This window comes from Nipponia nippon, unplaced genomic scaffold, assembly GCF_047370975.1.
Source record: "Nipponia nippon isolate SJK-2023a ecotype South Korea unplaced genomic scaffold, ASM4737097v1 scaffold_19, whole genome shotgun sequence".
Classification (NCBI taxonomy): domain Eukaryota; kingdom Metazoa; phylum Chordata; class Aves; order Pelecaniformes; family Threskiornithidae; genus Nipponia; species Nipponia nippon.
Window position 1 is genome coordinate 1,265,581 of NW_028262335.1, and position 21,551 is coordinate 1,287,131.

General features: G+C 47.6%; 1 protein-coding gene across 16 annotated transcripts in view; it reads left to right on the plus strand.

Annotated features, from left to right (window-relative positions):
* The window catches only part of EIF4G3 (eukaryotic translation initiation factor 4 gamma 3), a 149,787-nt gene that overhangs the window by 17,934 nt on the left and 110,302 nt on the right, over nucleotides 1-21,551 (plus strand). Inside the window, exon 1 of one of the 16 annotated variants that reach the window (XM_087755687.1) lies at nucleotides 18,976-20,658. The exons of the other annotated variants lie outside the window; for them this stretch is intronic. The gene's annotated coding sequence lies outside the window, so the exon portion shown is untranslated. Of the gene's footprint in view, nucleotides 1-18,975; nucleotides 20,659-21,551 lie in introns of those variants that run through there. 16 annotated transcript variants of the gene reach the window in all.

The window sequence follows — 21,551 nt, forward strand, 5'->3', positions numbered from 1 at the left end:
GAAGTGCCTCAATGCAGCAGCATGGGTTAGCATGTTTGGTGGTGCAAAAAGACGGGATTTTACCTACTTTGTCTTTCGTGGGGTTGCCTAAAGCGAGGCTGCTGTCGGGAAATGGAGCCTGCACGCTCAGGTTTCCTTTGAGCGAGCCTGCGTGCATCCTGCGGGTGAAGCACGCGAGAGCTCCCTCTTGGATAGCAGGTCCGTCTGGCGATTGCCGTGCTGTCCCCTTGCATCCTATGGTTAGAAGAATAAGTGTTTAAGGAGCGGAAATATGCACTTTGTTGGGTTTTTTTTTTTCTCACTTAAGTGTTTCCTTTGTATGGTTATGTGTGAGGCTCGCTGCAGAAACCTCTTTGCAGCGGTCCTGCTGGCGTCCAAGTCTTGGCTCCGCAGTGGTCAAGGCTTCAGATGCAGGGGGAGTTCAGACCTTGCTCCTTGGCCGTAGGCTCCAGCATGCAATGAGCACCGAGTGCCCAGTTCGGGAGAGAAGAGGAGCAAGCTTAGACATAGGTGCATTTGCCACTCTTGTTTTTTACAGCAGAGTATTTTTGTTCCTTGGGACATGCAGTTCGCAAGAAGGTACGTGACGGCCACGTCTTAAACCATGAGGAGGGTCCAGCCTCCTGAACACGTGAGAAGGCGCTCCTGGTGCTTGGGGTTGCGCGGCCCAGGAGAGGAGCTTCTGTCTGCCGCTATTTTAACATCTGGGAGAAGAAATATCCCCCAGCAAGCGTCAGTCCCTTTGAAATAGCGCTCGCCTTCATCGCTCTGCATTTCAAGCTGGTGGTCCAGCGTGTCCGTGTTAAATGGTACGGCGGAATCAACTGAGACTCTGCTTCTTTGATGTTTTCTGGGTATTTTGGTTAGCTACTGAGCAGTGCTGAGTTTTTATGGTAACACTAAGAAAACAAGGAGGGGGGTGTTAGTTTTATTGGGTGAAATCAATATTAAATTTGTTTTCTCTTGAACGGCGAAAGGCTTGCATGCTTTGTAGCATGTTGGGTAATTATCTCGAAATGAGGAGCAGGTCTCAAAATGTAAAGGACCCGGAGAAGGAACACAAACATTTCCTCAGTACCAGGAGTGGAACAATAGCTCATTGTTGGGAGGAAGGGATTGCAGAAAAGCAAGCCGATTTTCAGAAATAGGGCGTTTATTTTCTATAGCTTACTATTTATATTGCACTTGGAGGCTCTTTGGGAACTAGATGTCCGGTTCCTGGAATGTCTGTCCCTTGGTCGAGGAAGGTTGGGCGCGAGCAGAGCATGTCCTTTCAGTCGGCGTTTGTTAATAGACAATGCCGGGGTTACGGGCCGCTTGGAAAGCGGCTCTGTGTTCATGCGAGAGTCCCCTCTCTCCCTGCCTCGCAGCTTGGCAGCTGAGGAGACGTCCCCTAAAGAGACAGGACTCTTCTTCCTCCCACCCTCACTTTCCTTCTGCTATATATCGGGCCGTTGAATAGGCTTGCATTGACCAGAAAGACAAAGAAGTCTTTCAGGCTCTAGCTTTAGCCACAGCCAGTGTGCTGTGGGCTTTTGTTAATACTTTCAGTCCCCCCTTTCTCTTTCAGCAGCCCTCACTCTCATTGTTAATACATTTCAGGAGCAGCGCTGATATTTCTGAATTCATTTTGTTTGCTCAGCTCGCAGGAAAAGTTGCAAAAAGCTGGGGACGGAACGCGGCGCCTCTTACGTTCTCCGCAGTGTTTTCTTTCATGCCTTTAGCGGGGAAAAGCGGATGATGTAAACAGATCCCGGTAGATCCTTGCATGAGCAGAACGTGGCTGTGGAGCGTTAACGCCTGTGCAGGCTGCGTGCATGCGGAGGCTAAATGGCTTGTTCCAGTGCTTGGGAATACTAAATGGCTTGTTCCAGTGCTTGGGAATACTAAATGGCTTTCCCCCCGCCCCGCTTGGATAAGTCTCCATGTTGTCCTGTTTAATTTTGTTATTGCATTAGCCAGCCAAAGATGTAAGCTCTTATTAAAACAGCTGTTTCTGCTAAGTGGCAGTATAGAGTTGGAGAGTATTGTTCAACAGTTGTAAATTCATTCAGCATCATCCTAAACTGACTTTATTTTGCGAGTGGATGTGTGGGGAGGTTTCCTCCTACCAACAGACGACGGAGAGGAAAGCTACTTGTCCAATTCCACGCTAGTACCTCCGAAAGCTACTGGTAGGTGCGCTCTAATCGTTATGAAACATCAGTATGGGAATTAATTCCTGGAAATAAAATGTTAGGAAGCAGCTGATGGAAAGCGCTGGTGCATAGCAGGCATGCAAAAAGAAATGTAAATACTGCCAGGAGTAAGGATCGAGGTAGAATGATTTTCTTATCGTGAAGTGCAGGCGGTCGTTTTGGGGGGAGTGCGCCCCAAAATCAAATGTGCTGTTGGGTGAAACAAACCGGGAGAACAGGACAGCGATGAATTTGAGATAGTGTCAGCAATACTGTGGCAATCGAGAGATGACCACCGAGACTGCCTCAGGCATCGAAGCACCTCGGTGCACCGGTGCACCTCTTTTTCCAGAAATAGTTGGCTTTTTGGTACTCAAACCTGATTTTTAATAGCATGTAAAGCTGCATCTTCTCCGGCTAGCATCTCCTCGACTGGAGCGTAAATTGTCGAGTTCAGACAAAAAAGCAAGGCTGTATTTCTGCACCTTTTAGAGGATAATGTAACACTGGTGAATATGTGACAAGCGGGGAGAAAAATGGCATTCAGACCCGTTGGAGGGGCTTGAGCAAGTGGCAGAAGAAATACTTGTCACGAGAGCACGACTTACTTTTTTCCCCTAATGGAGAATGACTTTTAAACTTTTAAAGAGATGGATGCTGAGCACGCAGTTTCAAGCTGGAAAAAGTAGCCCCAGACACGACTGTTCATCACTCCCCGCCAGCCATCTTGTACCTCGCAGCTGGGAAAGAGCGATTGCCTAACTTTCCCGATGAGAAAGGACCTGTGTGTGCCTACGCTTTTTTTTTTTTTTTAAGGACTCGAAGGCTTTAGATCCATAGTCTTCTAATGAATCAAACCAACTTCAGATAGATACAGCAATACAGGGATGTAAGCTAGGAGAATGTGCCGAGGTCGGCGTTTCTTTGCCACCAGTCTGGAGGGGCGCGGATCTGTCTGATTGCAGTCCACTCGATCATTTTGAGCACGTATGTTTTCAGTGACGCTTTACTATGACTTTTTTGTAGCCTTTTCTAAATCAGCGTATACCTCTACATGCGAAACAGGAATCAGTGCTGTTCCTCTCGTCTCCTACCTCTTGACACCAGCCCATTATATGGGATAAAACAGGTTTTGCAATACTTGGAGGCCACTCAATAAAACATGGATCTGGTTCGTGTTGTTGTTCTTGGGGGGGAAGCTCTCCGTCATCTCAAATTTAGCTTCGTGTTTGAAAGGCTTCCTTTACAGTATGACCAAAAAAAAGAAAAAAATCCAATATTTCATTAATTACTCAGAAGGGGTTACTTTAGCCAGGGAAAACTCCGCGACTGGTCGGCCACACAATGCAAACGCTCTTTGTGCCTTGGTAAGCGTTGTCTTAATTCTGTTGTTCTTGTCAGCGGGTCTGGTTCTGGTTTTTGGGGGGTTTTTTAGCTTTGTAAGTAAAAGCCTGGGGTAAAATCGCTGTGTGACAGCGTAGCCCAACAGGGGGAGTCTGAACTTTAAATAAAGCCTTGTCTGAATTCCTTCCAATTTCCTGTACGAAGAGATGAGCCTTTCCTCGTGTCTAGAAGGCTAATAAATTTAGGCTCTTGCGGATCAAAGGGGAAATGAATTTGAAGGCCTAGGGGCCTCTGCTTTACTTAAAAAGTATGGAATGTGTCCGTGAGACAACACTCAAATTGTCCTTTCTACTCATTTTTTTTTAATTTATGCCCAAACTTCGCCAACAAAGTAAAAATAAGTTGTTTTCTTCACGTCGTCAGCGAGTGAAATTGTGTAGCTGCCCCGCCGGCCTCTCCCGTTGGTGGCAGAAGGTTTGGACCTTGGGATCGGACCCAGTTTGCTGGATTTTTAGCCCTAATGGAAGCATTTCAGCATCACTCGTTGCAAAAATCCACCCGATCACTTCATTACAAAAAACAAAGTAGGTTTTCTGAGTTGTTCACCTTGGTTTTCTTTCTTTTGTGGGGGGCGGGAATCTGTCATCTTCCTCTTCAAACCTTTCTGGAAGATTTGTTGTAATAAAAATCTTGGGTTTAAAAGCCTTGGTGTAGGTTTTGACCTTGGGTGCCCTTTTTACTGCTCTTCTTTTCCTGTCTTTGATGTCTGAGCACCGCATATTTGTGGCGATTTCCACCGGCACGTGTTGTGCTCAGGCAGACCCGGCTCTGCTTCCGGGCTTAAAACGCCGGCGCTCGGACTCGGTTTCGATTAGTTTCGAGTAAAGAGAGATTTTTATAATGCGTAACCATCGGCCCGGGACTTTCAAATGGGTTAATTCACTATTGGGAGCGTTGCTGGAGCGCGGAGGTGGGAAGCAGCTCTGGGATGGCTGGAGGGGGACGGAGGTAGCCAAGTTAGGAGGGGTCTTGACCAAACTTGTGTGATGTCTTGGCCCTCTCAACTATACCAGGGACAGCTCCATCAGACAAGGGAAGGGACAATCCCTGGTTTAGTCCCTTAAGCCTTTCCTACTCCAAAAACATAAAATCCAATTGCATGCATGTTAATACTAGCTTAGCTGAACTGGCAAAAGCACCCGTGGAGCGCCTCCGGAGCAGAAGAATCCAGCGTATGAAATGTGTGTATTTGACTTATGTGGTGATAAAAAATGCCTGCAGCTGCTAAAGCTGGGTCAATAGTCGCCTTCCTATTTGGGCTGATACTGGAGAAAGCTTTTCTGTTTCCCTGGCGTGGCTGGAGTACAGAATGCAGGAGATGAGTCAGAAAATGATAAAATGAGCTGCTGCCTTTGTTTTATCGGTGGGCTCGTACTAAGAGCAGCCGGATTCGCACCCAGCTGCTGGGGTAGCCCCGTGGGTTTTCAAACGTTTGAAAGAATTCGATCAACTCTCCTTTTTTAGGTCCTCGCATCCTCTTCCTTACCTTCCCCTCCTGTCTCTCTGTTTTCAGCTCCAGCTCTTCTGCCGGGAAATAAATACAAACTTGCTTGCTTTTTCGCATCCTCTTACTAATTCTCATAGTACTGCTTTTCGTGCAAACTCTTCTGTTTCAGGTGTCTGTCTTCTTGAGGTCTGTTTACATTGGTTTGGGTGTTTTCCTTGGAAAATTTGAACCTGCTTAGAAATATGTACGTGGAGATTTATTCTGTAGGGATATAGATGGTTTGGCATGGCCCCATGCCAAAATCGGTGCAGGGAGTGCGGTATTGGGGCAAAACTCAGGTGCTTGAGGAAAACCTGGCACTGCTGTTTGCTCCTTTTACTAAGTAGCTATTGGATTTCAAAAGCTTTTTTGGGGGATGAGAACCCAAAATGTCTTTTCTCTCTTCCCAAATGTCGTAAATGCCCATTTCTTACACTCCACCATCATCCACATCTCTCCGAAGAAAGAGCGAGTCGGCTGTCCCTGCTCAAAGGGGTTACTGAAGCGTGTGAGTCCCGGCAAGCCGTCGCAGGCTGTGTCGTGAGCCGGTTAATTTGGTGTTTGGGGAGGCCCCAAAAACGCGAGGGGAAGGCAGGGTCTTGGGCAGACAGCTCTTCTGAGCTCTTCCCCGCTGGCCGGCGTGGATGAGCAGAGATGTTAACGCCTGCCTCGTTATTCGCCAAGCACCGGGCTCAGAGCCGAACCTTTTAATTCGGGCATCGGCAAGGCATTGCGACGCTCCACGTGGTCGCACCCAAATCCGTGCACGTGCTTCGCCCTTAGAGGCTGAGCAGCATTAAAAATCATCGGGCTCCAAAAGCGGGCAGCGTGTCTTAAGGTAGGATGTGAAGGCTGACCCAGGGATGCTCTACTCCGGTATGGCGACAGCGGCTTGCCTGGTGGCGTTAACCCGGCCTGTGTCGCTTGGTTCACGGCGAAGGAGGAGAAAGGGTGGTAGCTGAAATGGAAACGGAACAAACGTAGCTGCTCGCTCAGCTTGTCTTTCAGACCTTGTTTCTCATGGTTCTTGCTGTGACGGTTTTAGGAAGTTAAGAAACGCCTTGTTCCTCCTGCCTTGTCTCCGGGAGGTTATAGAGGAGGTGCGCCCGCGGCTCGGCTGCGCTTGCGAAAAAAATAAAACCAGCTTGGGGGCATGCTGTCGGTCACTGGGCTTCAGGGTTGGCCTGAAATAGGGGAGGAGATGTCGTCCGGTCCCGTGCTGAAACCCCAGGTGAGACCTCGGCTCTCGTGTGAATCATCTGGGGTCAGACGGACACGTCATATCTGAGTGACTGTTGTTCGGTCTGCTGTTCTGAGCGCGTGAACTGGTTTCTACGCTCCTAAAAGACGTCATGAAACAGAAACTCTGTTCTAGAATCAAGTGCTCTTCCAATGACATCCGCAGCCAAGGGGATTAACACCACTGAAGGAAAAAATGTGATTATTATGACTATTTTTAACTTTAAGGAATATAAGAGTCCCTCTCCTTCTGCAGCAAGAGTATGATAGACCCGATAGCAGTAAAAACACGTGAAGCTGATCCCTCAGTATGTGTTTTGGTGAATCCTTAAAATGTAGCAGATTAGGTAAATGCCAGGTAAAGTAATGTGAAATTAAAACAGTTGAAGTGGAAATCGGAGTGTATCCATAATAAAATCAATGCTTTGCAGTAATATTTAGTAGAAGCTGCATGGCGAAATGTTAACTTCTTTTGCTTGGGCTCTGTTCTGTAGCCTTAATGTTTCTTTTTCCTCTTGGCCGACGGCCTCGTTTCTGCGCCTGTCGCGCAGTAAACGGCCTCGCTGTGCGCGTTCCCATATCTCGGCACATCTCAAATTCCCGTTGCCGCTCAGAGGGTCCTAAAGAGCGCTCATGTTTTTCCACTGGAGAGTGCCTGCCTCCCTGGACGGCCCCAAGAGCTGCGCTGACTCCTTTCTTCAGTTGGCCGGCTTCTCGGTTACGGAAACGCAAGAGGAGGGAGCCCCGCGGGCTGGGTTTTGCGTGGGAGGGGTCTTTCCTCAGGTGGAGGGTTTTTTCCCCCTTGGAAGCAGCAATAACAGTCAAAGCTTGACTCCCCCAATCCCTTCGATAAGGAAGATAAGTCCTAAAGGATTTGTCTTTCTCAGGGCTGTTTTCTGTGCCATAACAGGGAATTTATTTTCTAGTGAAAAAGTGGAAAGAAACTCCCTCCCGTCAGTAGGATCATCCACGGATTGCCTTGGGGATTTGCACTGCTGGATATCACCCCGGTTTTATACCTGTTGCCTTTACCTCAAGGGCTTCGGCACCAGCTAACCCCACCTGTGACGAAGACGGTCCTTGAAGTAGCGAAGCGATGTCGTTTTCCCCGCCGCTGTAGGGCTCCGTTATTGCGAGCTGGCGCGCAGCATTGCAGGCTCGCCGGAGGAGGCAGCTCCTGTTGGGATTACGTTTTACCCACCTAGCCGAGTAACCACTTTTGCTTGGAAAACAGCCTTCCCTGTCCTTTATCTGTGCACAGATCCGCACTTGTCCTAGCAAAAGGGTTTTGGTTTCTTATTTTTATAAAAGGCCTTGTATCCGTTCACCTTGATGCGTTAGGCAGCGTCTCTAAGCGCGTTTGGTATAAGTCAGCTCCAATGTAAGTGTCCATTTAAACAACAAAAAGAAAAAGCCTTTTTATGTAGGCAAGGCCAAGTACTTCAGGCTATAGCAAGTTTGATTAAATGAATCGGAATTCAGGGTCCGGAGAGCCTGTTGGGGATTTCCAGCTGGGTTTCCCCTTCAGGAGCGCTGTTGGTTGTGACTGGTATACAGTAAAGATGATTAATACGTGGTATGAAATGGAAGAAAGGCGGTGTTGTATAAAAGCAAAGATGACTGATGAAATAGCTGACCTTGCAAAAGGCTTTCTCTTGGCAATACGCTCTTAAAATATGGAGGAACGTATCGCAAGATGTATATACAAAAATCACTTCTGATTATATTTAAAATATGAAAAGACACCCTGCTTAATATTTCAATTCATTGGAGAAGCAGCTTCTCCAGCAAACTCTTGACCCAGTGCCCAAGAAACCACCTACAAATCCACAGGTAGCGTGCATGTTTCAGAAGCATTCAGGCATGGACGTAATTAAGTAAATCTTGACATCGCATGTGTGTTTACTATAAATTATTCTGTCGTTATCTGTATTTTCAATTAATCCATTTAAGTGAATGCATGTGAAAAGTTGTGAACAGCTTAGCTCAGCTTGGACATCTGCAGGCTTTAATTAGCTGAGATGGTTTCTGCAGAGCTTTGTTAGTTATGCTGGGCTTGAATGCTTTTGAATTCTGCAAAATCTGTTTTTTGTCTTAAGGAAAATTCAGTTATCTCTGCACAGTTAAATTCTGCAAAACCCTTGTCTACAGGTCCTTAAAAATGACTTTTGGAAACACGGGCTTAACCAAAGCGCTTTAGATGCAATGCGAGATTCGCTTAGCTTTGAGATAGCTTGTTGTTTGCATTCTGATCGCTTGTGGCTGAAGACGGGGCGATTCATTTGGGTTGGGGCGTATGGGGGTGCGAGCCTGGCTGTGCCCATCCTCGGCGCCCGTCGCAAAAAACCCAGCAGCTGAGGCTAGAAAACGGACGCAGGATTGCGCGTTGATCCCAGGACGTGGTTAGTAAAACTGCTGCTGGCAGAATTGGTACCCAAATGCTGCAGGTATTCGTGCTTAGCCCCTGTTTTATTTTTTTTAAAGGAGACTATTGGTTTTTAGTCATAGGTGGATAAGTCATAAACCCATCCCTTCTATTAGGTGTTGCAAAGTCTAGGTGGGACTTTGTTCAAACTTGGATGCAGAGCTTATAAATGCTCCTGAATTGCTGTTTCTGTTGCAGTATTTAAGGAATATATTTCAGAAGTATCTGGGGAAAGTAAAAGTTAGTTTGCTGGTAGCGGGTACCATAACTGCACTTGAAACGTGTTTTCTTTATGCTGCTTTCTGATTCAGCGTAGCTTTTCCTCACTTGAAAAACGAAGGCTCTGTTTGTGCTGCGCAGGTAAGAGCTGACCTCGGAAACGCTTGGCTTATGTTAAAACCACTCGGTTGCACAAGTGGTTATTACAGTTTGCAGTTCTTGTGCCATCAAATGACATTATTTGCCGAGAAAAATCTTAGTGCGTTGTAATCTCTTTATTTGCTGTGAAAATAGAGAAGGCCGAAGAGCGAAATGACTAGGGAGGAACGGGAAGGGCGGGATACTTTTCTTCTTAAAGTATTATGGAAGATTATGGAATGAGAGCTCTTTATGCGGATGGGGATGTGATAACTGAAAGCCACGTGCGGTGCTTTGGGCATCCATGAAAAAATGTTTAGTTAAATCTCCTTAAAAATCAGCATCACTCCATGTTTTCGCTGTGCAGCACATGAGGATGCTTTAATTGTTCCTGAATTAAAGAGGCTTTAATATCTCCACATAAAACACATATTCTCCAGCGTGGAGGTTCCTAATGATGATCTAAATATCCGTGTGTGCGCGACCTCTCTGGCAGTCGATAATGGTTACTTGCTAGGAGGAGGACACGTGCCCAAAAACGCTTCCTCTGCTTGCACCGAGCTGGTGGCCTTCGTCCCCGGTTCCTGCGGCTCTGACGAGGACGCTCCCGGCGCAGTCGTCCGGCTCTGTCCGAGGAGCTCTGCCGGGAGCCACGCCGTGCGTGAGGGCTGGTGAGCTGCCTGTCGCCGCCGCGGCATCCTGGGCCCGAAAACTGGTTCCCGCCTCGAGGGACTTCTTCAACTAATGAAGACATGGGCCCGGTATCCAAGATAATACACCATATCTTGCATAAATTTAGAACAGAGTGCAGCCAATTTCACAAGCTGCTGCTAAATTATTCTTTCTCAAGCTGTGCCAGATAACTTCATGCGCCGAAGGAGCACAAGCTGGAGCTTTCTTAGCAAGGAGTTTTAGACCCGACGTCCTCCGGTACCAGCATTGCTTCCTTCTTTGAGGACCTCCGTAGGAAATTATCTACCTGTACAACACAAAAGAGGGGAAGCTGTCTGGGTAGCAGCCCCATATCTCTGGCATTAGGGGTTCTTTTAAAAAGTCTTGTCCCTTGGTCATCTCCTCTTTTTATTATATAGGCACACTATATATATATATATATATATACGCTTATGTAGGAGATGAGCTTGTTCGCAGCTACAGGTGAGGTGTTGATGCCGTGCACAGCAGCTTCTGGGCAGAAGTCTCGTATGGAGGAAGGCTGAAATGACAATTATCTCTTGGTTTACCTCTGCAGGGATGAGAGAGAGGACTTCAGCCTTCTGTCTCCAGGTCCATTAGGTTAAAACCTTTAGGACTTTTTGTTTAAGAACTTCATTCAGTTGAGCGCAGATGGCCACCGCCTCCCTTCCCCTCCCTTCTCCTTTGAAGTCCTCAGATGACTGGAGGTAACTGCCTACATAGAGACACGTGCCCTGTTGCTCCTTCTGCCAGCTCATATATTGAATTTTGAGAACCCCCTGCCTAGATTTCAATGGTGGATGCCTTGATTTTTACTTTTTTCCAGTCTTGACTGTTGTGTCTTTTGTTTGTCGCGTCCATTAAAAAGATGCCCTGTGTGTAAATTAGCGCTCAGCGCTCCGCTTGATGTCCCTTCCCTGTAACTACGGTGCCCGCCAGTGCACTGGATGGGGTAGGGAGCACTACATGAATTCATCAGCACCAGGCTAAACCTTGTCCGTGGTCTGTCCTTGCTCCCTGGCCCCAACGCTCGTAGTCTCCTTTCCCAGAGCGCTTAATCCCTAAACCAGAAAATGGACAGTTTAAAATTCCTCGGCATAGCCGCCTGCAGCTCAGCAGATAACGCAGAAATGCAGCTTGACCCGTGAGTAACCTTGTCTTACGTTCAAGTTCTTGAGCGTTGCCGCATAGCCTTCCAAACACAGGCCTGCGCAGCCGCGTTAAAGCAGCCGTGCTTCACCGCTTGGGTTTTATTGCACGTGGTGTTTCTAGACACATCTTCGGACATGGGTCTGTGGAGGAACAGCCTGATCCTAAATATCCATCGCAGCTTGGCTTGACTGTAGCAGCTAGGGGGTTGGGTATTTTTTAAACGACACTGGAAGTATTGAAGTATTTGTAGGGGTGTAGTTGCAGGATTTGCAGCCGCTCGGTAGCGTGGGACATGGCTCGTGATGGGAGGGTGCCCTCTCCAAAACGCATTTCCAGAAGGGAGGCAAGAGCTGGCATGTTCCAGGTATGTAAAACACCTCCTGAAAGATGCCGTGTGTTAATGAGCTAACGGCACTGAAATGAGTTACTAATTAAAGAATTAGAAGACTTCAACTCAGGTAGTACCAGAGAGGACAAATCTCACAGTGTTCAAGGGAAGCCATGGGAAATCTGTTCTCAGATCAAGTGTCACTTTTCCCACTTGTTTCCTTTTTTTTTATTTTTTGGTAAATGCGTGGCAAGCTTGGCGTGTCTGTCCCAGGGCTTGCTGGCTCGTCTTGCCCTGAAGCTCGTATGGTCCTTGTGGGTGTCTGCGCTCGTTCTTGCCCGTTTGCTCTGTAAAGAAGCACTCGCTGATCTCCTTCACCTAAACAGACTCCGTCCCTCTCAGGAATAAGCTGCATCCTACGAAGATTTACCTCCCTGCTATCTCGTGCGAAGGACAAAAATAATCTTAGAGGATCACAGAGCTACTTGCGACTTCAGCTGGTGTGAACATGCCCGTTGCTTTGCTTTCTTCCTTTCTCATCGCTTGCAAAATTCGTTTTGGCCCCTCGGGGCCGTTACGCCTGGCTCCGACGTAGGCTGCAGCAGTTTGGCAGAGGTGTGGAAACAGATGAGGAGGCATTAAAGAGCGTGGTGTGCATGCAGCTGGACTAACTCCGTGCCATACCCAGTTCCTCTACTCGAATGCAAAAGAGGAAGAGCCGCCGAGCAGGACGGGGTATTCTGCCTCGGCTGAGAACGGCACCGACTTCTGTTTCACAATGTCGGTTTTGGGATGTCTGGGGTGAAGGCAGGTGCTTTGATGGATGTAGTTTCATGTTAGGATTAAAGGTGTGTCGCTGTGAGCTGCAGCCGAAAGGGTGGATCTGCTGGCAGTGGGCTGTGTCTTCAGGCTAGCTCCCTTCGCTGGGACGTAGGGATCATGGGAGTATTTGGTGATTTAAATCAGCTCACGGAATCGACCGAAAACTTCACCCAGCCAAGAAAAAAAATAGTTTTCTGTTGAATCACCGGGCTGAGCCGGGTCACCAAAGAGTCTCGTGATCATTAGTCCTTACTGAAGGGAGGTGGCAGAGCCGTGTGGGTGTCTTGGTGTGTCTTCCACCATTTAGCAGCTGGGTCGGTTTAGGGATCCCATGAAACCTGACGGTGCTTGTGGCAGGGGCAAGGGAAGCACCGTGCCCTCAGGGAACAATGCTTTTGTTTTTTTCCCTTTTCCCGGGGACACTGGGTCTACTCCGTGACCTGGAATTATTCCCTTTTGCCCCTTTAATTCACAGCGCTGCCAGAAGGTTTCTAAGCGACGCTCCAGGGGAGTGCAAGGGATAAATCATCTTTTAACCTGCAAGCTCCAGCGCCTTTGACGTCTCCGTTTCTTTCCCCTACCTGTCCACCCAGACATGAACTGATGGAGGAATTGCTGGACCCGGGCTCTTTCCCTGCTGCTTCTGGTTCGGATCCAGGATTGTCCCTTGCGCGGTGGAAGTGTGAGATGTGCATTGTAAGAGCCATGTAAAATAGCAAGAGCCGCTAACTTCAGTCACTTGCACAATAAATTTTCCTGCTACTGAAGCTGGTATTTTACGTGAACAGAGAGATGAGATTTTTATTTTTGTATATTGGAAGGGCTGCATTAAGCAAGGTGAGCTCTCTTCTTCTAGAGGTAGGCAACCTGCTGGCTGACACTAAAGGTGGTTTTATTTTTGTCAGGGCCACAAAAATAGGTATTCGGGTGATGGGGGAACTTTAGAGCTGTGTCTCATTTCAGGGAATAGCAGGGGTGTAATAGCTGCATAAAATCTTCTAATTAAAAGAAGCAGCTGAGCTGTTTAGGCTTGTGAACTGCCACTAAAATGCTAATTACTTCAGAGTGTGAGAATGTCTGGAAGAGCCTCTTGATCAGAAATCATGAAGGCTTCTCCTGTTTGAATCAAGTTCCTGGGCTGTATTAGTGGCCAGAGTAACTAACCCAGAAAGTGCTGACCCTCCAGCACGGGGGGCAGGAGACCCGCTGCCTCCGTGAGAACGTGCAGGTGTTTGGGGCGTCTGGGAGCACAGAAGGGGGTTTAGCAGCTGCTGCCAAGCTACGAGGCTAATGTTGGGGAAAAAAACGCTGTCTCTGGTCAACAAAAAGCCCGTTACTTACCCAGTTTTGGTGATTTTTACATTTCGTATTTGTTTTTGTAGCTTCCAGATTGTTAATGGATGGTGTGTTCAGGTCTGCCAGTTAGCAGGGACAGCCTGCTAGGGTGAGGAGTGCAAACGAAGGATGGCTTTTCTGTAACTGAGAAGGAAAAAACTTAAAACTATTAGTTATTACCTTTATCTTACTGAGGTCTTTTCATCCCTCATGCTTTAAGCTGAGTGATCCGATGCTTTCGAAATGGGTTGCGTTACTAGAAGAGATGCACACGGGCGTGAGGAACAGCATCTTCAGCGCACCGAAAACAGTTCCCGACCCGCACGATGATCTTACCTGCAACCGCCTCGCACCTCTGCAGCTCAGCTGGGCTCAAACCCATTGCTTCCCAGTTCAGTGCCCTGTCTTCCCCAGCTATGCAATGTGAGCAGCATCCAAAATACCTAAGCGATCTTCATTTCAGGTGATGCCTCAGTAAAGTCCTCTCGTGGCCCCAAGTCAGAGCATTATGCATGGTATAACGCAGCGACGCTTCGTTTCCTTAGTGGGTGTACCTGCTCCTCCTTTCCCAGCCCTGCTGAACTTCCATCCTTTGGATCAATCTTCTAAGGCTTGCATGATTTGTGAAACTCTGATGGCTGTCATGCTGTGAATTCAGTTACGGAAAGTTTAGACTATTACCATCTCTTACAGGAAAATGATTTCTTAAGGGGGATCCGCTCGCATTCTCAGTTGGGAGTGCAAAAAAAAAAAAATCTGGAAAAAACATTTTATGCAGCGGTGTAAAGCTGTAATAATGTTTAGGATCACTGTGTTTATGTTTAGGTCAGCCTCAGCAGCTGCCTCTGGGGTTAATATATCCCTGCAGCTGGTGTCATATGCCAGGGATGCGCTTAGGGAAACTATAGCAGGGGCATTTTATGGTGCAACCTCCCCATCTCTCTGTTCCTGCTTGGCCCTGTCCCTCGGGCCGACGTAGTTGTCAGCGTGGCTGGGTGGCGAACAAAGTTTGGATTAAAATGAACCTTTTCTTCCAAATCTGCTCCCCGGTCTGGTTGACCGAGCAGCGGTGAATGGGCTTGCACTGGCACGGGGCAAGTGGCCGCGGGAGGCCAGGACCACCTCTTTGGCAGCGCCGCTGCCGGATGACAGCTTAGTACTCGATCTCCTCGTGTTGTGTCCTTCTGCCTGCAGGCGCCTGCTGTTTGGATCCTGTTACTATCTGGATTACTGTTCGTGACAGTAATTTTCCTTTGATGCCACCTGACTTCTTGTAGATGCTATCTGTGACTTCCTTCGCCCCGAGGAGCCTTGAGAGCAGAGTCTCGCCTGTCCTCTCCTTCAGGTTAGACACTGGCTAGGAATAGCTCTGAGAGCATCCAGTCACCGGAGTTGCTTGCTTTCCCAATCGGTTCCTCCCCTGGAAGGAACCTAGCGCTGGATTTGGATTTTTTTAAAAGGTGAAATGAAAAGTCTGAGAGAAGGAAGCGAGCATTGAGAGTTCAGGTAGGGAACTGCTGCGTCGTAGGGAGAGTACAATTTAAAAGCTGATTTCCTTACCCGTCCTTGTCTTGGTATTCTTCTGGTGACCTCTGTGGTTTCTTGACCCGCAGACCTTTTGCGGTTGCCTGGCCTCCTAGACAGCTGGCAATGGGTTCCCCAAGCACGTAGCCCCGTTTTTGGTAGCAGGGTGATGTGCGCCTTGCCCTGGTCACACTTGATGTGATTTATTCCCAGCATATGGATGGTGGCTGGGGGCACAGCTCCTGCCGAACCAACACCAGGGAGATGCGGGCTTTCTTCCCTGTTTTTATATACGTATGAATCATCTCTAAGGGTGCATGTATGCATTGTAGGATGCTCACAAATACACTCTGACTGCTAGGACTACGTGTATTGATCAGCTCGTACGTGTTTTAAGAAAGAAGGAAATGATGCCTTGGTGTAGATCTTAAGATGACAAACAAAAAGCCAGGATTGCCTTAATACACAGACGTAAAGAGCAGCAACGCCTAAACCCATCATCCCACACCTTGCTGTCTATACTTGGGCAGAAGGCAAAGGAAAGCTTCATAATTGATAAGAGCAGCAAAGCCCCACGCCCCCAGCAGATAAGATCTGTAGCAATTTCATGTAATATTAAGAGATAGTTAGCCCAGTATCACATGGCATGAGCCCAGCTTCCCGGCGTTGCCCTGCTCGGGACTTTTGGGCTTTGTTTTTGGTGCCAAGCTGTTCAAAGCTGACTGGGTGTGCGCAGTGCTGGCACAACACATCTCTGCTTGTGATTTATTTGGTGTATTTCGGAGTGCAGGCTTCATCTGGCATCTCTCCTTGCGACAGTGGCCCACGATGGTCCTCTGACTTATGGCAGACCCTTCAGAGCTCAGCCGGTTCTGCTGCTTCTCACCAAGGCTCGTGCTGTTGAGCCTTTTCCCCCACCTTAATATTTTGGGCTCTTTATAAGGTCCCTGGACTGGGGTTGTGGCTAGAGGACCGTGAGAAATCAGCCTGAGCAGTCGGAGCGGTGGCTGCGCGGGGTAGGACTGTTGAAGACTAATGGGGCTGGTTCGAGTTCCTGAGCATAGCCTGTTTTCTGCAGCGTAACGGGAGTTTTAATTAACATGGACAAGTATAATCATAAATAACCCTCCTAAAATTAAATGGAATTTTAAGGCTACATTGGCATATTCCCCACGATGCCATTGCCTCTCTGGAGAAGTAATACTATGACTTTCCAGATGAAGGGAGCTGATGAAATCTATTGACTTTTCCATCTCTTAGAAAAGAGTCCATATATTGTAAGAATAAAATATGAATTTAAAAAATATGGAAGTGGCTGGTGTCTTATGGAGGAAGGTGGACTATTAAGCTAAAACACGTCAGCCAGCGAAGAGTTTTCTGTAGCTGAGCAAGAGATGCTTTCCTGGCACGTCGTTCACGCTGCGTTACCTGAGCTGGCGCAGACATGATCCACCGGCCCTTTGTGGCTTATTTTTTTTTTTTAATGACTAATATTTTGCAGCTTGGTCCAAATTTGGATTTAACTTTATTCAGGCTGTGCTTTGAAAACCCACTTCTTGGAGATGCTGCGGTTAAAAATACACGTAAGACAGAGCCCCCAGTTACAGAAATATTCGGTCCATCGCTTCCAGATCCGTCCCCCCACTCGCGCCACCACGCTTCGAGGAAAATCCAGCAGGATTAACGGGGTTTAGACACAGTTTCTTCCACCTCAAACAACCTTTCCAGGTCTAAGCTGAAAATAGACGATTTGCATTGATGCTTGGGTTGCAGTTGAAGAAGACGGAGACGAAGTAACAAAATCAGGTTGCCCTTTAGAAATGCATTTGTATGGGGCAAAATAATTGATGGGGGTTTTTGTCGCGTTTGCCCTGATCTGGTATATCGGCTGACAGCTCCCCTGATAACTCACTCCTGACGGCTTGCAGGCTGAATGAAATGCAGCAGGGTGAGGCGAGGTCTGGGGATGATTTACGTGCTGGTGAGCTGTCTCCAGTTCTTTTTAATTTAGAGATGCAAAACTGAGCCTGAAAGTAATGAGCTCTAGATAATTAGGTGCTTGTCTGCAGGTGTAACTATTGCAGCTGCCTACAGCTGGTGCTCCTAATATTGCTGATTTTTATTTGAAAGCGTTGCGGAATGAACGAGATGCTGGAAATACAGTTAATTTGCAACAAAGAGGTGGTTTTTTTTTTTTTTTTCTTTTGTTATCTTCCCCCCCCAACCCCCAGCCTTACTTTGGCGTTCCTGTTTGGCTTGACTATGAGACGTTATCACACGCGGGCCAAAGATTAAAAGGAAATGACGGTGATAAGCAGCAAAGCGTTGTATTACACCGCGATGATGTCTGGTATGCATCATAGACTGACGAAAGGCCTGATCTCATTTATCATCGTTAACGATTAGCCAGATGGGAAGTAGTAGCTCCAATTCCTGCCTTGGTATTAAATGGGTTGTGAAGGCGTTGCTAATGCAGAAAGTGCAGCCCGGTACGTTACCTGCGCATCAGGAAGGTGAGCGAGGAGCAAAACCGTGCTGCAGAGTGGATGTACGTAGGAAGAAAGACTTTGGAAAGAGAGATTTTGTGGAATGGGTATTTAAAAAAAGCACGCAAGTTGGAGGATTTGGAGATGTGCTCGGGTATAAATAGAATGTGCACGCTGAATGCGGCTGCTGCAGTGCAGCTTTAGCACGTTTAGGCAGAAAGAAGCGTTGGTTACGCTTCGGGTGTTGCGTGCCGCCCCGAAGTTCGGCGATGCAATCGGACGTGTAAACGCGAACGCCGGCATCCGCAGATAGGGAGCAACGTTCATCAAAATGCGTCGGGGCTCACTCACGCGGGGAACGGAGGAGGCCTCTGAAGAGCTGGAGGGTGCCGGATCCCGGCAGCGGCGGTGCTGGGGGAAGCAGAGGGAAATCGCGCTTTTCAGTAAGCATTTGAAGGTCACGTTTTCCTTTCAAGCTGCAGTTTTCGGAGGAGCCTTGGCAAGCTTGTCTTCTGACAGCCATTGAGGTTCTTCGGGATTTGTGTGCCCCTTGTCTTTTGAAAGCCCTCGCCGCTGCCCTGTTCCTATTCGGTTCAGTGCAAGCGCAGACCGGGCGACGTTACGTGGCAGACAGAAGGGAGAGGAAGCATTTGGGGTTATTTGAAAGCCAGTACTGAGATTAATGATACCTAATTAGGTAAAAAGCTTAAGAGGAATTTCAAGAAAAGTTTTATTATGGGGAGAGCGTTCGTTTAGCGTACGGCGTAAGCTGGGGTAAGTAGCGAAAGCCTCGCTGCTTGTGACATTCGGATCTGGACGAAGCTTGGGAGGTGAGACTTGAATGAGGAGCACTTAAATGGCAGGGGGATGGCCAAGCCTTACCACGCTCAGTTATCGTCAGAGCGCTCAAAGGGGGAGCAAGGAAAGAGTCCTGCAGCCACTGATTTCGCATGAGGCAATTGCAGTTCATAAAGGAGCCAGCGAGACCGCGTGGAACATCAACACTATTTACGTAGGTGCGTTTCTGGTATAAAAGCAAAAGATAAATACCTTATTTAAGGTATTTGTTACGAGTATAAAATAGCCCATAAATGAGAACTTAAAGAGAATTCGGTGTTACCGTTTAATACACCAAATAACATGAAGGATTACGTAGGTAGTTTACACAAACACTTCATTGATCCACTTAAAATTTATATGTTTGACAAATGGCAATTCGGTTATGAACACTGACTGCACATGTTGCAGTAAGGAGCTTTATATTAGGCCATAAAATGTTGAAACAAGCTTAATAATGGCTTTTGCTGTAAGATCCTTCTGGGTATAAGTCATTACAGAAGGTGGTGAATCTTGGAAGTATGGTTTGCATCTATTTGCAGGAATAGGGGCATGATGATGTACTGCTCTGTTACACAGCTTGGTAATTTTAAACCGTAAACCCCATTTTTGCCACTTTACAAACACCTTTTATTGTGTTCCTTTATTTTTAAAACGTTTGACTAGCCAGAAAGATGTCCTTAATATCAGAATTAAGTATTGGCGTAAAGCTGACATGGTCTTTTAAGGCATTCTTCACCTGCAGCTCTTAACTTTGGCCATTTTTCTGAGTGCTTGTGCCAGCAAAAAGTTGTATCTATTTTTTCCCCGCTATAATAACAGTGAACACCAAACATTGAAACAACAGCCCCCATTCGGTTTTGACCCGTGATACAGTCAGGGCTCTGAATCGTACTTTATTTTCACATCTCATCGCATTGCGCAAGACCGGTTGCATCCATCTAAGAAAACGAAAATAAACCCACTGCTTTAATGCAGAGGGCCAGCACATTCCTTTGAGGTTCGACCTAAAGGCACGGCCCCCTTGTCAGGGCTCCGCTAGCAGAAGAAAACCCCGAACAAACAAACAAAAAAAAGCCCAAACCCACCCTAAAACGAGAGGGGATCCCTGCTAGGATGGGAGATGTGCCGTGTCTGGGCAGCGCGCAGTCGCTGGGATGTGCCGTTGGATATCGGCAGCGGAAGGGTTAGAGAGGGCTGAGCAGCAGGTTGGCATTTTGTTAGGTTCTTCTTAAGCCTTTAAACATTTTCCAAAGTCCTTGAATTACATTGGGCTTGACTTTTGTAATATTAATTCTCTCTCATCTCTTATTAGCAAGAGCTGCTTAGCAATGAAGGGTGTAAGGTGCTAGATTCCTGGTTGAAAGAGTGGAGACGCCAGGGCCAAGGCAGCGTGTGCCTGTGTAATGAAGGGCTTGATTGTGCGCGTACGCGGGGGATTGAGTTATGGTTGCACGGGCAGCGTTCGTCCTGCCTCTTCCGAAGCTGGGAGTTGTTTGCTTTGTAACTTGACTATTTTTCCCTTGGATGAAGTTTGGTTGTAGTAAGTATTTCAGCAAGGAGAGAGTGGATGGCACTGTTTTGATCTTACATATTTATTTTTTCCCATGTGACGTGTTACTTGGAGTCTGGTTTAGGTTGGTTTTTTCTTTTTTTTTTTTTTTTTTTTCCCCCTTCTTCTTTTAAAGGCTGTAGTTTGTTTTACCAGCTTTCCTTCCCCTGGCTTCTGAAACGTGGCCTGTCAAAAGAGGAGTTTCTTTTGAGGGGAAAATTGACTCACGAAGCACTTGCTAAATAACCGGGGTCGCGGTGGTGCGCGCTGCTGCGTTTGGGGGCAGCGAGCAGAAAGCGGGGGGAAACAAGTTGCAAGATGTCTTGCTGAGTTTGTGCTGCGATTTAATTCTCCTTCCGATAGGGAGCATTGAAGCTTTCCCAGCTCTTCATACATTGCAATGCAGATTTCTAAAACACAACATGCTGTAGGTGAGTTTATCTTTTTACCTTACGCTTTCTTCTGTAAGCCTGGTTTGATTTTTATCCTACATAAACTTGCTAAGAGGAGCATGATGCTACCTCCCGTCCCTTCTCCGCTCTGTGCACAGCAGAAAAATTTGGGAAGCAGAGGGATTTTTGCAGCGTGGAAGCGCTTGGTACAAAACCCCACCAAGGTATCGCTAAGCCCCCCATTGCACTACCTCTTTAAGGCCACAAGCGCGCTGCGAGAGCTCTGCTTGCGAGAGCTCTGCTTGCGAGGGCGAGAGGCGGGCGGCAGCTCAGAAGTCATCCCCGGGTGGCACGGATGCGGCCGTGGGCTTCGCCGCCGGCGGACGGGAGGAGAAGACCCGGCGCTTGAGCCGGCTCGCTAACGAAGCTCTCCGGGAGCTCGCCGCCAGGTAGGATCAAGCGCGCCGAACAAAAGGCTTCGCCCAGCGAGCGGAGGACGGCGGAGCTGCGAAGGATGGGGTGATGCCGGGGAAGTTTCAGCAAGCTGCTGTGACTGGCGTGGCTTTTCCCTTTTAACCTTTTAAGCGAGCCCTTGCAGTTTCTGAACGTGCTAAATTAGGTGCTTCTGCCATTAGGGTGTTCTCCTCCTGCGTTTTAATTGCATCTTAGATAGAGAAGAGGCTGCAGAGGAGAAACACGCTCTTTTAACAGCTCTCTGCCGTCAAACATCTCCCTACGCAGAGGGTTTTTAAACATTCCTTGCACCAAAAAGCTGAAAGAAGGGCTTGAAATTGATGTGGTTTCTTGCCCGTCTGTAATCTCGCTCGGTGGTTTTATCTTGTATTTTTTCAGTCGTCGAATACACGGTTTCAGTACAAGCGGGGACACGCATCGGGATTGTATAACCGGGGGGATAGCTGGTGGGAGACTCGCTCCGTTTCTGTGCAGGGATGAAAATCATTAGTTCTGGAATGGTTTTTGTGTAACGTGTTTGCATGTGCGCCCTTGGGTACCCGCAGATATTTTTATTCCTGTGCGCAGGTGCTTACTCGTTACCGTCAGCTGGAAGTGAAGAAAGAGGCCATCAGTGCCTGCTCAGGATAAAATGGTTGCTAGTTGCTGAAAGGAGCTTAGGTGAGAAGCACTGTTTGAGGGGAAAATGAATCCATTTTGGAAGAAGATGTCATAGTGGTTTTTTTCTTTCCCCCTCCAAGGAAAGCAGGAACAGAGCAGAAAAACCTGTACAAATTCTTGCTGTCAGAGCTTATTTTACTGCATGTTTTGAGGTGGTTCATTGCTGTAAAAGCACACAAAAATCTTGCTGTATTTCAGTTTTGTAGCA